The sequence below is a fragment of the Nannospalax galili genome, unplaced genomic scaffold, assembly GCF_000622305.1.
Source record: "Nannospalax galili isolate Female #2095 unplaced genomic scaffold, S.galili_v1.0 scaffold1083, whole genome shotgun sequence".
NCBI lineage: Eukaryota > Metazoa > Chordata > Mammalia > Rodentia > Spalacidae > Nannospalax > Nannospalax galili.
In genome coordinates this window covers 991,845-1,005,930 of record NW_008350331.1, presented here as the reverse complement: position 1 = coordinate 1,005,930, position 14,086 = coordinate 991,845, and positions in this window count along the sequence as shown.

Sequence of the window (14,086 nt, the reverse complement as noted above, 5' to 3'; positions counted from 1 at the left end):
GGGATCCAGCTGAGCTTTTGCGGACAATATAAATTCATATAGCAGGATCTTGTCTGCTACCTTAGATCTCAGCTCCCTTAGTTTGTAAGGAAGGAACTACACTCCTGGGGATTTTCATGCTTGAGGCTTTTAGCTTCCAAGCCCAGTCTTTTTCGTAAATTTCAAACCCAATGGGCATCTTGGGTGGGAATTGGTTTGAAGACCTCACAGCTGAGGGCCATCTCCAACTGCTCAGCTATGGGCTGAATGGTGTAATCAGCATGTATGAAATCCAAAGCTATTTTATTGAGTAAAATGAGTCTGCTACTGCCACAAGATACTCCTTACCTTACTTACCTGCCAGGCCACAGCTAGCAAGTGAGCTGTAGTGCAGTGTAGGATGACAGCCATGAGTGCTTTGTCTCCCTCGTTCCACTCACCCTGATGCTTTCCGACTTGATGGGAATTCCCTCTGATTACGCAACATTTTAGCTTAGCTTTTTCCACTAAAAACACTTTATAAATCAGAGCAGAATATGCATGTTGGAGGGACTTCCCAGTACTCATGTACTGCAATAAGAATACAGGACAGCCCACCTCACTGGTCAGCTTTCTTTGCTGCCCAATGTGTTGTGGCCTTGGAATTTTTTCGTACTGATTTTTTGAGATAATTGGACTAAATAATGGCACTAAGTAATTCAGTGTTAATGATATTAGCAGATAAAGCCATATGGAGTTTTGATGGTGAACAAGGAAGCATAACATCCCTTGTCATCCCTATTTTTAGTTGATTCTATATGACTGATTCCTTGTTGAATCATTAAAAAAAAAACACGGGGGCTGCAGAGATGGCTCATCAGTTAAGAGCACTAACTTGCTCTTGCAGAGGACGGGGGATTCAGTGTTAATGATATTAGCAGATAAAGCCATATGGAGTTTTGATGGTGAACAAGGAAGCATAACATCCCTTGTCATCCCTATTTTTAGTTGATTCTATATGACTGATTCCTTGTTGAATCATTAAAAAAAAAAACACGGGGGCTGCAGAGATGGCTCATCAGTTAAGAGCACTAACTTGCTCTTGCAGAGGACGTGGGTTTGATTCCCAACACCCACATGGTGACTGAAGACCGTCCATAATTCCAGTTCCAGGAGATCCAACCTCTGCCAGCATTTCGTGACATGGATGCACTTATACACATGTACATGATTCACTCATACACATAAAATAATAAAAAATAATAAATAAAAAATCAAGTTGGCATAGGAGTGTAGAGGAGAGACAGTTCTCAAGCTAAAACTCTGATACTAGAAGAATGATTGGAGAGTTATGTGAAATGGGGACTCTGTGTGCTGCACCTCATGCTTTGTGGGTTATTTTGTCTGTTGCTGGGTTTATGAATTCAGTAAACCAATGCTTATTGAGCTCTAATATATATCAAGCAATACAGGAATGTTCTTTTTGTCTGAGAAGGACCAAGCTCCTGGTCTAAGGTTCTCAGTGTTGGAGGGAGGTTGGCACAGGTGTCCTTGAATCTGGTTACTGCTCAAGTTTGCTCCATTTTCTGCTTTCCCAGATCAAAACCAGAGTCGGAGTTAGGTCTCCTTTCTTTCCCCATCATCTGTCTTCAGATTTCAGAAGATGTGGTGGTTCACTGCCTTCCAGTATGTCTGGAATCCAATTTCTGAGCTCTCCATGCCAGGCCTGTTGCTGTTATGCTGGTTGAAGCTGTGCTCCAGTAGCAGCAGCACAGCCTGTCCTAGTCCTTCCCCTGCTCATTCTAACACTCCGGCCCATCTGGGATGTGCACATTGGCTCGTCCCCCTGGTAGAGTATGTACCTTGACACTTTGACGACTCGCTTGTTTGGATCACTTGTTCAGAATTTGTTTTCTTAGTGAGGTCTGCCTGGACTACTCTATTTCGTCTGCAAACAGAACCCGTGATGGGTTCCCCCTCTCTATTTTAGCCCATTGTAGTTTTTTAAATATATTTTATTTATTCTTTTTATTTTATGTGTATGAGTGTGTTGCCTGCATGCATGCGAGTGCACCCGTGTCGTGCAGTGCTGCAGAGGTCAGAAGAGAGCTTCAGATTCCCCTGGAACTGGAGTTAAGGACACTTTGTGGCTGCCATGTGGGTGCTGGGAATCAAACCTGGGTCCTCTGCAAGAGCAGTCAGTGCTCTTAACCACTGAGCCATCTCTCCAGCACCCCCATTGTGGTTTTTAATTGTACAAAACTTATCCTGTTTCAGTGTTATAATCTTTAAACATTTATTGCACTTATTTTTATCATCTGCTTTCTCTCTCTCATGTGAGATACACCAGGGTAGAGATTTTGTGTTGTCCTTGATGTTCTTGGGAACAACACAGCAATGTCAGACTCCTCATAGGCCAACCAAGCTCCAGGGTACAGACCCATACCAAAGCACATTTGGGTACCACAAACTAGGCTAGGTAGGTTTAAATAAAAAGGACACAAAGTTAGGTGTGTAGGGAGATGGGGATAGATCTGGGAAGAGATGGGAAGATGAATATAATCAAATGCATTCTTTGAAATTCTCAAATAATTAATCAAAATATTATTTTAAAAATAGATTTTGAAGTAATTAAATAAATATATATTTTTAAAGATTGTATCCAAGCTAGTTTTTTTTTTTTGTCTTTTTGAGACAGGGTCTCCCTGTAGCCCCAGCTGTCCTGGAACTCACTATGTAGACCAGGCTGGCCTTGAACTCACAGAGATCTGCCTGCCTCTGCCTCCTGAGTGCTGGGATTAAAGATGTGTGCCACCACACCTGGCCCAAGCTAGTTTTTAAAACCACTATGTTTTGTTTATAGTAATATACCTGACTGGTAGATGGGATGGTTAGTCTTCTCTGTCAGGTTGATAGGGTTTAGAATTGCCTAGAAGACACACATCTAGATACTGACATGAGAACATTCTCAGACAGGTTTAACTGCGGCAGGAAGATCCATCCTTACTGTGAGGACTGGGGCCCCAGAGTGAATAAAAAGGGGAAGGGGAAAGTCACCTAAGCACCAGTACTCACTCCTCTCTGCCTCCTGCCTATAGCTGCCCCATACTCCTGCCACCAGGATGTCCCTAACATGATGGCTTATATTCAGAGTGTGAGCCAGAATAAACCCGTTCTTCTGAAGGTGCTTTTGTTAGGTGTTTTGTCACAGTAGCTGAAACAGCAGATTTTTTGGAAAGGGTTTACTTAGAACTAAAGAACATGTTAGGATAGCAATGTGTCTGATTAGATGGCGTTTTGATTCACACACCAACTGTATATGCATACACACCCTCCTTGTGAAGAGCACTTCTGAAAGAGGAGGAGGAGGAGGAGGAGGAGGAGGAGGAGGAGAGGGTATGAGACTTAAAGTATATATTGTTTTTTAAAAAAGGTAATGTCTTTCTTAACAGCAACAAAAGGAGCAAATGACAAAGCCAATAACTAATGCACTTATATTAATAACAATGCTCACAATTTTCATTTGAAAATCTCAAAGCGGGGCTTGGTGAGCTAGCTCAGCGGCTTGAGACACTTACCATCAAGGCTGACAACCTGAGTTCCACCCTGGAACGCACATGGTGAAGGAACAGGACGGACACCCAAAAGTTGCCTTTGTGCCTCCTCATTTTGGCACAAATGTGCCTAGATGCGTACACGTGCACACAATTAAAAGAATAAAAACGTAATTTTAAAATTAAAAAAGAAAATCTCAAAGCACTTTATAAACATTGATTAGTAAATGCTAGTGATACCATATTCAGATAGGTATGAGTCCTGGTCAATGTTTATTGTCAACTTGACACACCCAGAGTCACCTGGGAAGGGGGTCCTCAACTGAAGAACTGCCTCAATCAGACTGTGTCTGTGGGGTGTTGTCATGATTCCTAATTGAAGTGTGGGGACAGTCTAGTGCGGGCGGCACCATCCCTAGACAGGAGGGCCTGGGCTGTATTAAAAAAAAACAAAAAACTGACTCCACCTGAGCCAGAAAGTAAGCCGGCAAGCAATACTCCGCCATGGCTCCTGCCTCCAGGGGTCCTGACCTCCCTCAATGATGGGTTGTATATAAGCCAAATAAACCCTTTTCTGCCCACGATGGTTTTGGGCAGTGTTTTATCATAGCAATAGAAAAGCCAGCCAGAACAGAATTACTATATCCATTTATTACCTTTGGAGAAAGGAGATTCTGAGGGGTGTTCAAACTGAGGACAGAAGCCGAAGCAATGCTTGGGAATGCTCACCCCTGGATTAGACCACATTTCCTGGTGCCTGTGGGGGTGAGTCCTTTCTTCTAGACTTGATTTCATGACCTGGAGGATCTGAGGCTGAAGACATGTTTGAGAATATCAATGCAGTGTTCTACAGCAGCTTGGAAGAGCTGCCAAACCAAAGCCAAGTGGGGGGAGTTGGGGACCTGCCATCGTGTTTCTTTCTTAAGAAAATGTTTCCAGCACACTACAGTCCCTTTGCCATTCTTTCCCTGCCTTTGGGTCTCCTCAGTCTGCTTGATCTACTGTTCATTCTTTTGACCCTGTTCTGTTACCTTCCCAACCTTACACTGATGGTGTGTGTCAATGCCTCTGAGTAACTGTATGACTCCAAATCTCTGTGATGCCCCAATCCTTAGTTTCTTGATCCATAAAATGAGCACAGTCTTTTAAGCATCTCTGTTTCCTTTAAGTTGTGTGATAGCATGATCCAATGTTGGGAAGTCGTTGGAGAGGATTAACCTTTGTGTTGGAGGTGGATAAGGTACAAAGTTTTGGAGAGATGTTTCCTAGTGGGGGAGAGGGCCTCTTTATGTGCTGTCAGGGAATAGATCTTGTGTGCTTCTTTTTGCTTCTAAGGCCCTTGTGGTGGGGATCACGGAACATTTTGGTTTTGCTTCTAGAAACAGTCTTATGTCTCCTAAGCTGGCCTTGAATTTAGCATATAGCTGAGGGTGGAAATTCTGACCCTTCTGCATCCACCTCCCGAGTGCTGGGGCTATAGGTGCATACTGCCTCACCTGATTTTTGCAGGGCCTCATGCATGCTAGGCAAGCACTCTGCAGACTGAATTACAGTCCCAGGCCACAAACCTTTATTTTCTTTTCTTCAGCTGGGAGGAAACAGGGCCTGCTCCCTAGTTGTCTTGGGGATTTGTGAAAATAGAATGTTTTCCGGAGAGCCCCTTCCCTCTCCTTCACCCATTCCTAGTTCTGTTTGGTTTCTTTTTTGTTGTTTTTTCTTTTTTAGGAACCTCTTTGTCTCTCCTGTGGAGTGTCCGTTCACATCTTAATCACTTTGTGTGTAATCTCATTAGAGATAATCCCATTCACCACCAAAGTGTCAGTATCCTCTGCTATAAGGCACAGATTCCAATCACTGGCTTTGGAAATCCAATCCAGCCCGAGCTATAAATACAGCAGCCGGGGTGTTTCTTTCTGAATTTTCTGATACCGGCCCTGAAAGAGATGAAGACGCGTTCTTTAAGCCTGTCACCCTCAATCTCCAGCAGTCTTGACTTCGGAAAGAAAGGACATAATCTTCTTTTGTTTTCTTCAGTTTCAATGAAGCAAACTTTTTTTGTTGACTTCCAAACAATCTGAAGATGACTTTAAGTTAATCTGGTAATTATGTCATCATACGGTGGCCCTGCTTTTATTTGTGGAGATAAAAGTGTTCATGAAGAACAAAAGAACTAGCAAACAAACTCAAAAACACAAAACAAATGTAACCCACTCTCTCCTCTTGTTCTGCTCTGAACACTTGTCTTAGAACAGCTTTTGTCAGTCAGTGAGATGGTAGAATTTCAATTTATATGAAAGCCACAGCGTGGGTGAGGGCCCATTTGAGGAAGGCTGGAGGTGAACTTATATGTGAGGCTCCATAGCGTGAGCAGTGGTGGATTTTTGCAGGAGATAGCAGCCCATGCTGCTGCTTCCCTGTTTCTCAAAACATATAGGGCAGTAAATGTGTGAACCCCTTCTCTCTCTGCTAGTCCCCTCCCCCATATGCAACAAATTCAAATCTTCATATTCTTAAAGTGGTGGCGTGGGTGAGGGATTGGGGGGGGGAGGCGAAGAACAGCAGTCTTTCTCATTTGATGGTTTGAAAAAAGAAAAGATGTTGGTACCACTCACTGACTGGCTAATGAATAATCAGATTTCACAGCGTGAGCGCTGGGGTGGTAATTTGGTTGCACGCCATGCTCCAAGCCCATGGAATAGCGCTTCATTAATGTGAAGACCTGTATAATCAAACAATTAGCAGTCTCTCTGCAATGAGAGCAGCTTTTCATCAGCATATATACTTGGTCAAAAGATGAGTCCCAAACCAGTGGGTTCAACAGCAACTAGTCTCATACTAGCACATTAACAACTATAACGAGGAGGGTACATTTGTGGTTTTTACCCTTTATCTTGAGCTAAGCATCCAGCAGCAACTTGCTCTTCAGCATCACTGAGCACTGTCACATGTGCAGGAATTAGGAGCAAGCCTTGTATTTTTGTTTATATAAATTTCCATTTTGTAGCATCCGTGTTTGCCCTTGTTCTATGCTCTTCTGGGTTAAGAAGGTGGGAAGGGAACCTTGAATTATCTTGGGGGAAGAGCAACTCTGATCTCCCTTTCCTTTTGCTTATTTCTACCCATGACTTCTGTCATCTTCATTCTAATAGAGCTGATTAGCCTCTTTGGAGCTTGTGTCTCAGTAACCATGGAGAAAGGGTGCTGTTTTATGGCAAGATCTCTCGTTTACGTTCTTGACTAATTCACGTCAAATGAATGCCCAACAGGATTGCTCATACCACCAGGAGGGAGGAACACTGGTTTTCTGGTGCCCCACGGTTCCGAGTCTCTTTCTATCCTTTAAACAAGCTCTAAATATATTAGATTGCTTTCTGCATACCGCTCAGTGCCAACACGGGTGGTGAGTCTTAACTCAGTACATTTTTTGAAAGTAAAATGCAAATGATCAGTGAAAATGTAACTGTTTTATGATTCCTTTGCCTTTTCTAAATTAAAGGCAGCAATTTTGTTTTTCTGTAAAAGGCGAGATAGCATCTATTTAGGCTTTGTAGGTCAGAAGGAAATTTAAACATTTTGTAGGAAGTCACATAACAATATTTGGAAACCTTTCTTAGCTTGTGGGCTTTGCTAATGCATGTGGTGAACTGAGACTGACCAGCCAGCCATAGTTTGCTAATGCATGGTCTAAATTAAAGGTGTTAAAAAGTCTTCCCAGGACTGAGCAAGTGAGCAGCCTCTGTGCATCTCCATTTCATACATGGTTGCTGATGGGTGGGGATAATAAAAGTTTTGAAAATATTTAGCAATGGAAATTCTCAGCAGTAATCAATGAAAAATATGTAGAAAGGTTAGAACAGATTGTGACAAGAGCTTAACAATGCAGTGAAATCCTGAGTGTCTTTTCATTGACTGGAGAAAAGAAGCTCAGATTACCCAGGAGGTCTGTGTGGATGAAATCCAATTCAGCAAGGGCCCATGGCCCAAGTGACTCGGGGTTGGGTGGGGTCTGATCTCTGGGGAGGTAGAATGGTCTCATACATTCTCATGAATGTAAAGCTGTGTCTTTACTAAGTCACCCCTCAGAAAAGCTGGATAGACTGTCGTTGACAATTAGCGTACCAAAAGTATGCCCTTCATGCCTGAACCTCACTTCAGATTCTAGATTTGGATATTCAAATATATTTGTGAATACAGCTACCAGCAGGATGGATCAAGAATCCTCAAGACAAGTCATCTTCTTACATAGGCTTTAATAGGCTTTCTTTATTGAGTCAGGAAGAGACAGCAGAAGTAATATTCCTATGCCCAGCAAGGTGTATAATTAGGACTGTCATGAGATCCTTGTTGACAAGGTCAGGGAATATACGTTGGGAGGTGAGAGTGGATTTTATGATGGAATGCCAGGCTCTAGCAGATGCTGGCTAGAGGTTATGGACAGAGATTTCTAGAGACCGCTTGCTTAGGTTTTGATGTGTCTTACCCTCCAGGGTTGGTATGTTGGAAGTTTAGTGTATGACATTGAAAGGTGGTATGGACTTTTAAGAGGTGGGGCCTAGTGTGTGGTCCTAGGTCATGGGGGGCCATTTCCTTGGAAAGGATTAAGGTTGTTGTCTTAGAACATTTCGCTAGTTCTTTTGAGAAGACTTTTGTTAAAAAGAGCATACTTGGCCTTACCTAGCTCTCTGGTTCACTGTTGGGATTTGATCTCTTCCATCCACACATGCTCCAACTGCCATTAGGTCACTTGTCACGAGGACCCTACTAGAGCTGAGCTGATGGTAGTGCCATTCCCTTATACCTCCACAACTGTGAGCTAAATGAAACAATTTTCTTTATAAAGTTAGCCTGTCACAGGTATTCTGTTATAGTAATGTTAAACAGACAAATACACTGCCCATTGGCTGTTGTTCTCCACACCCAACTCTGTTTCATATTTGCTTGCATGTTGTGTATGTATATGTTTGTGTGTATGTGTGGAGTGTCTGCACATGTGGGTGCAGGTGTTAACACTGGTGATTATGTGGAGGCGAGAGGAAGACACCAGCTGTCCTACTCTATCACTTTCTGTCTTATTCCCTTGAGAAAGCATTTTCTGAACCTGTAGCTAGGCGGGCAGTCAGCAAGGCCCCTGGCCCCATTGTCCCCACCCCCACTGGGCTGGGATAACAGGCACATGTGTGGTCACTCCCAGCTTTTTATGTGGGTGCTAGGATTTAACTCAGGTCCTCCGCTTGTGAAACAAATCTCTTACCCACTGAGCCATCTCTTCAGCCTTTCATTTCATATTTTTGTTAAAGATTTGCATAAAGACACAGAAGATATTCTTGTCAAGTCTACAGATGAATGTTCACAAATTCAGTGAGTAACTGTTTGAGGATGAACAAAATTCTTACAATTTATATGGTAAACAAAGCACAATTTAACTGGGCCAAATGCACAACTTATTATTTAAATTGAACAACAACAAAAACAAAACCCAATAACAGCTAATTATACAAATCATGGGTGGAAAAGCCCTTTCTGAACAAAAGCAGAAATGAACATTTGATTTGATTTTCAGTAGTTTCAATGACTCTGTGGAGTAATTTACATTACCTATGACTGTGCTCACAGATTCAGTTACCCAAACAACTTCCTGTAGAGTGCCAACTTTGCCTATTCCATTCCAAACCTATTTAGATGACACGTTAAAAAGGAAATAGATGAATGTCTGCTTGACAGACAACTGCTACAGGGTCAGGACTGCAGTTCAGTCAAGTGTCAGTTGGAGTGAAGGACTGTGGAAGAAGTTGGGCCTCAGATATAGGCTCCCTGACTGATTCAATCAGAATTCCCAACAATGGTGTGGGGGCTCTGCATTTCCAGACACTTCTCCAGGTGATTCTGAGGGGAAGCCAGACTTAGAAACATAATCAATGCAAGAAAAAAAATTATGAAGCTGGTCAGCTAAACCTGCCTAACGATGTTTTCACTTCTCCTCTCATCTTAGAATCTTAACACCAGGGTCTAGATGATGTCTGTGCTTAGGAATGAATGAACTTTGCTTGCTAGTTTACTCACACTGTACCCCTAGTTATTTGAATAGATGTGTATATAAAATTCTGGAGTCTGGTATTTGGATACGTCAATGTAAACCTATCATCTTTTCCTGGAAGACCAGTTCTAAGTCATCATCTCCCACTGGTAGCCAAAGAAGGCACACAGGAAGGGAATGCACATAGAGACACAGGCCAAAGGACTCTTCTGTGCCATTTGTAGGCTATGAGTGTGTTTCAGCATAGTCCACATACATCCATACCATCAGACTAACCTCTGTAGACACACCCTTTAAAACAGTCATCAAGCTCAACACCTAGGACTACTTTCTTTTACTTGCTTTTCACATGTAGGTGTTTACAATTTCTGATCATTCTGCTTCTCAAATGTATTTTTTTAGTATTTTATTTATTACTTTTATTTTATGTGTATGAGAATATTGCCTGCATGTATGTAAGTGCACTGGTATCATGCAATGCCTTTGGAGGCCAGAAGAGGGCATCAGATCCCCCCTGGAACTGGTTTGATGGATGTTAACTGCCATGTGGGTGCTGGGAACCAAACCTGGGTCCTCTGCAAGAGGTGCTGGTAATCACTAAGCCATCTCTCCAGCCCTTCAAATGTATTCTAAATCTATTTTTTACCCCTCTGTTCTCATTATTTTTATTCTGACAAAAGTCTGATGTTAGCCTCTAGTTCCCCAATTCTCCTTTCTCCCTTCCTAGAAGTTTTAGTTACTTTGTTACATGACAAAATAGCAACCAGAGCAACATAGATGGTGGGTGGGGGGTTACTTTGGCTCACAGATTAGAGTCACTAGTTTATCATGGTGGGATTCATGAGTTTAGGACAGTATGAGTGAACTTCTAGGGCTCTTCAACCCTGGCTGGCCAGGAAGCAGAGCGATCATGATAGAACCAGAAGAGATGTCCCTTTCCAGTCGACCTCCAGAAACCTGTTCCTGCTAGTTAGGCCACATCTCAAAGCTTCCACAACCTCTGGAAACAGCATCACCAGCCTGGAGCCAAGTGTTCAAACACATGAGCCTGTGGAGGACAGTTCACATTCAAATCCACTTACTGCATGGTTCTACCCTTATTCTTCCTATCAGAACTGTAAAGGATGAATCCACACACCTAAGTTTACATAAAAGATGTCCCAACACTCATCCAATAATAAATTATAAATTGTCTACTTTTCTGCAAGCCACTGGGACAGCAAAGATGAACCAGTGAGCTCTCAGTACCCTGACTCTGTTCCTGCTCTCATTTCTTGGTCTTTGAATATCAAATACCACCCAGGTCTAGTGCCTTCAGTCCTTTCTGGATTCTTCTATGCTCTCCAAAAGGAGAAATAGCCAACTACTTTTTAAACCCTCACAGTGCAATATTTATGGCAATTATTTCCAATTTCATAGTCTGGATGTTTATACATTGATTTTTCTGTTGGACTATAATCATTATTAAAGGTAAGAACTAAACCTTATTCCTTTGCATCAAATCTAGAGTAGTGCCCAACAGCAGAGATATGCTCAATAAGTATTTGGTAGAATAGAGTGATTCAATTGTGTTAAAGGCACTTTTGATTAATGACACATGGCAACTATAAAAAGAAGAAATAAAAGGCAACACATAAACCCTTCATAATCTGAATAAATGTATACCAGAGTTACCAGAAACAAAGATCAGCATGCTTGCTGGAGTGACATCATAACGGGGGTGGGACTGCCCTCCTCTTCTACTGCTGAACACAGCCAACTCTTTTTGTTGGCAATGATCACTCTAGAAGGTCGATTTGGAACCACCTGGTTGACGTCTGTCTCCTGCACCTACAGGCTGGGTTGCAGATGAGGCATACATGCAGTATTTTCTGGTTGTTCTCGTTCATACTTCTCCCATAATTTGCTCGGCACTTTTGGGAAGAGCAAGACTATTTTCCCTCTGCCCTGAGCAAGCCCAGAGACTTCCCAACCATTCTGGCCCCCCCGTGTGTACCAGGCAGGAAAGGATAAGTGGTCCTTGCCCCGTTCCCTGTGGCAAGCTTCAGTGATCTCCTCCTTTTTCTGCCTTACAGGTTCCTATACTCTTTCCAAGAAGCAAGAAATGTAGCCCACATTTAAAAATGTGAGGAGGCTGGAGAGATGGCTCAGGGTTAAGAGCACTGGCTGCTTTTGCAGAGGAGCTGGGTTCAGGTCCCAGCACCTACAACTGTTAGTAGCTTCAGTTCCAGGGGAATCCAACAGCACCCTCTTCTGACCTCTGCAGGCACTGCACTTCGCCGGCGCACTTACATACATGCGGGCAGTACGCTCATACACATAAAATAAAAAGTGAGATAGTTTTTAGAAATCAAATTTAAGCAGGAAGCTACAGAGCAAAGATGGACTGGTAAGGCTCACTATTTATTTATTTATTTATTTATTTATTATTTATTTATTTATTTATTATTGGTGGAGGAATGCTACAATATATTAGCAAAAGATCTAAAATCTTAAAGATCTTAAAAAGTGTCACTGTAAGGGAAAGGCCCCTGGACAACATGGCTCCCAAGGCGCCTTTGTGCGCATTGCCAGCAGGCATCCACCGCAGTCCCCTATCCTTGTCGTGGAGAGGGACGCACCATGAAGGCAGGGCTGGGAGAACAGGCGGCAAGCACATTGACCAGCAAGAGGAAAGAATTCAGTGACTCCAGCTCCCCTCCTCCTGTTTATTTTGTTGAGTGCTGGTGATTGAATCCAAGGCCTTGCACACATCAGACAAGTGCTCTACCCCTGAGTCATACCCATAGACTCCCAGCTCTGTGCATGTGTGCACGCGCATGCGCTCAGGGATCAGAGGGCCACCTCAGGCGTCCATCCTCATTTCCACCGTGCTTGATGCAGGGTCTCTTTTCTGTCTTTGCTGCTGAGCTGGGCTAGCCTAACTGCCAGCTTCCGGGGATTCGTCCCTCTTGCCATAGCTGCTCTGAATTTCATGAGTGCACGATCGTGCCCAGCTTTCTGTGGTTCTAGGGATTTGAACTCGAGTCCTCATGTTCGCACAGAGACTGCTTTACCCACAAAGCCATCTTCTGCCAGCTCCTCTTTGGAGATTGATACATGAAAATTGGGCTCGACTTATTTTCAGAAGCAGCTGTTAATATTTAAAGTTATTTTTTAAATAGTTTTCTTCCAGAAACCATTGTGAGGAAATGTAAAGACTGGGAAATCTGAGCACTTATTTAATATCTGCCTGCCAAGCTTAAACTGTACGGAAGCTCTCTAAACTGCATGTTTTTCTGTTGACAGACACAAGACTCTAATGTACATCATGTGAATGCAAGAAAATGGTGAGTTTAGACAACTCAGTGTCTCATTGGAAAACGCATTATTATGAATTTATGATTGATAAATATTAAAACAGAAATAATATTAAAACCAGTCTTGTCTCATAAAGCCCAGCATTCCCCCTGACACACACACACACACACCCTAAAGGAGATTCATCCTTTGTTTTTTCTTGGGATTTTATAACTAAAAGATTTTTTGTCTCTTTTTTTTTTTTTTCTTGTTGCAAAAAATCCCCCAAACCTTAGATTTAACATATCGTTGCCATGAGCTAACCCACATTTGAATCTAGAAAATGCATTTGGCATTATCCTTCTCCTTTCACATATATTTAAAGTAAATTACATCAAATTGTATTTGAAATACCAAACTGGCATTAATGGAAGCTTTTTTTGCTCCAGGCACCATTTTAAAATAGATGGGCATAAAAATGCAGACTGCATCATTAAGTTTATATGAAACAAGTGAGAATAAAAATCACCATGTAAGTTCTAATAAGATGTGTTTTTCATTCCAGTTTAATAACCCAGGACTATATTCATCTTCCAGTATAATAAATATACAGAGAGAAATGTATTCTTTTGTTGCCTTAACATGTTGAGGTTCCCTCCCCCACCCCAGACCCCCAAGAAGATAGAGTTTTCTGGGAAGCCGGGTGAAGAAAATTCCTTAATATGGCAGCACAGAGTATTATTATCATAAATAATTAATGTGCACAGCAGAAGAAAGCCGAGCTTCATTAATAATTCTTATTTTCAGTTGGCATAAGCTCGAGGTGCTGAATCTTCTTCCGTCCTATCTGTGTCAATTTCCTTGATTTTAATTTAATAGATGTTAAAAATTTTAAAGGTATGGTACATTATGCAGTGGGTCTTTGTTTTTGACTAAATAATATCTTGCTGCTAATTCTAGCAGAAGAAAGCCGAGCTTCATTAATAATTCTTATTTTCAGTTGGCATAAGCTCGAGGTGCTGAATCTTCTTCCGTCCTATCTGTGTCAATTTCCTTGATTTTAATTTAATAGATGTTAAAAATTTTAAAGGTATGGTACATTATGCAGTGGGTCTTTGTTTTTGACTAAATAATATCTTGCTGCTAATTCTTACCTGCGAAGATAATTTTAGAAATGGAAGGGAGGGAGGGAGGGAGGGAGGAAGGAAGGAAGGAAGGAAGGAAGAAAGGAAGGAAGGAAGGAAGGAAGGAAGGAAGGAAG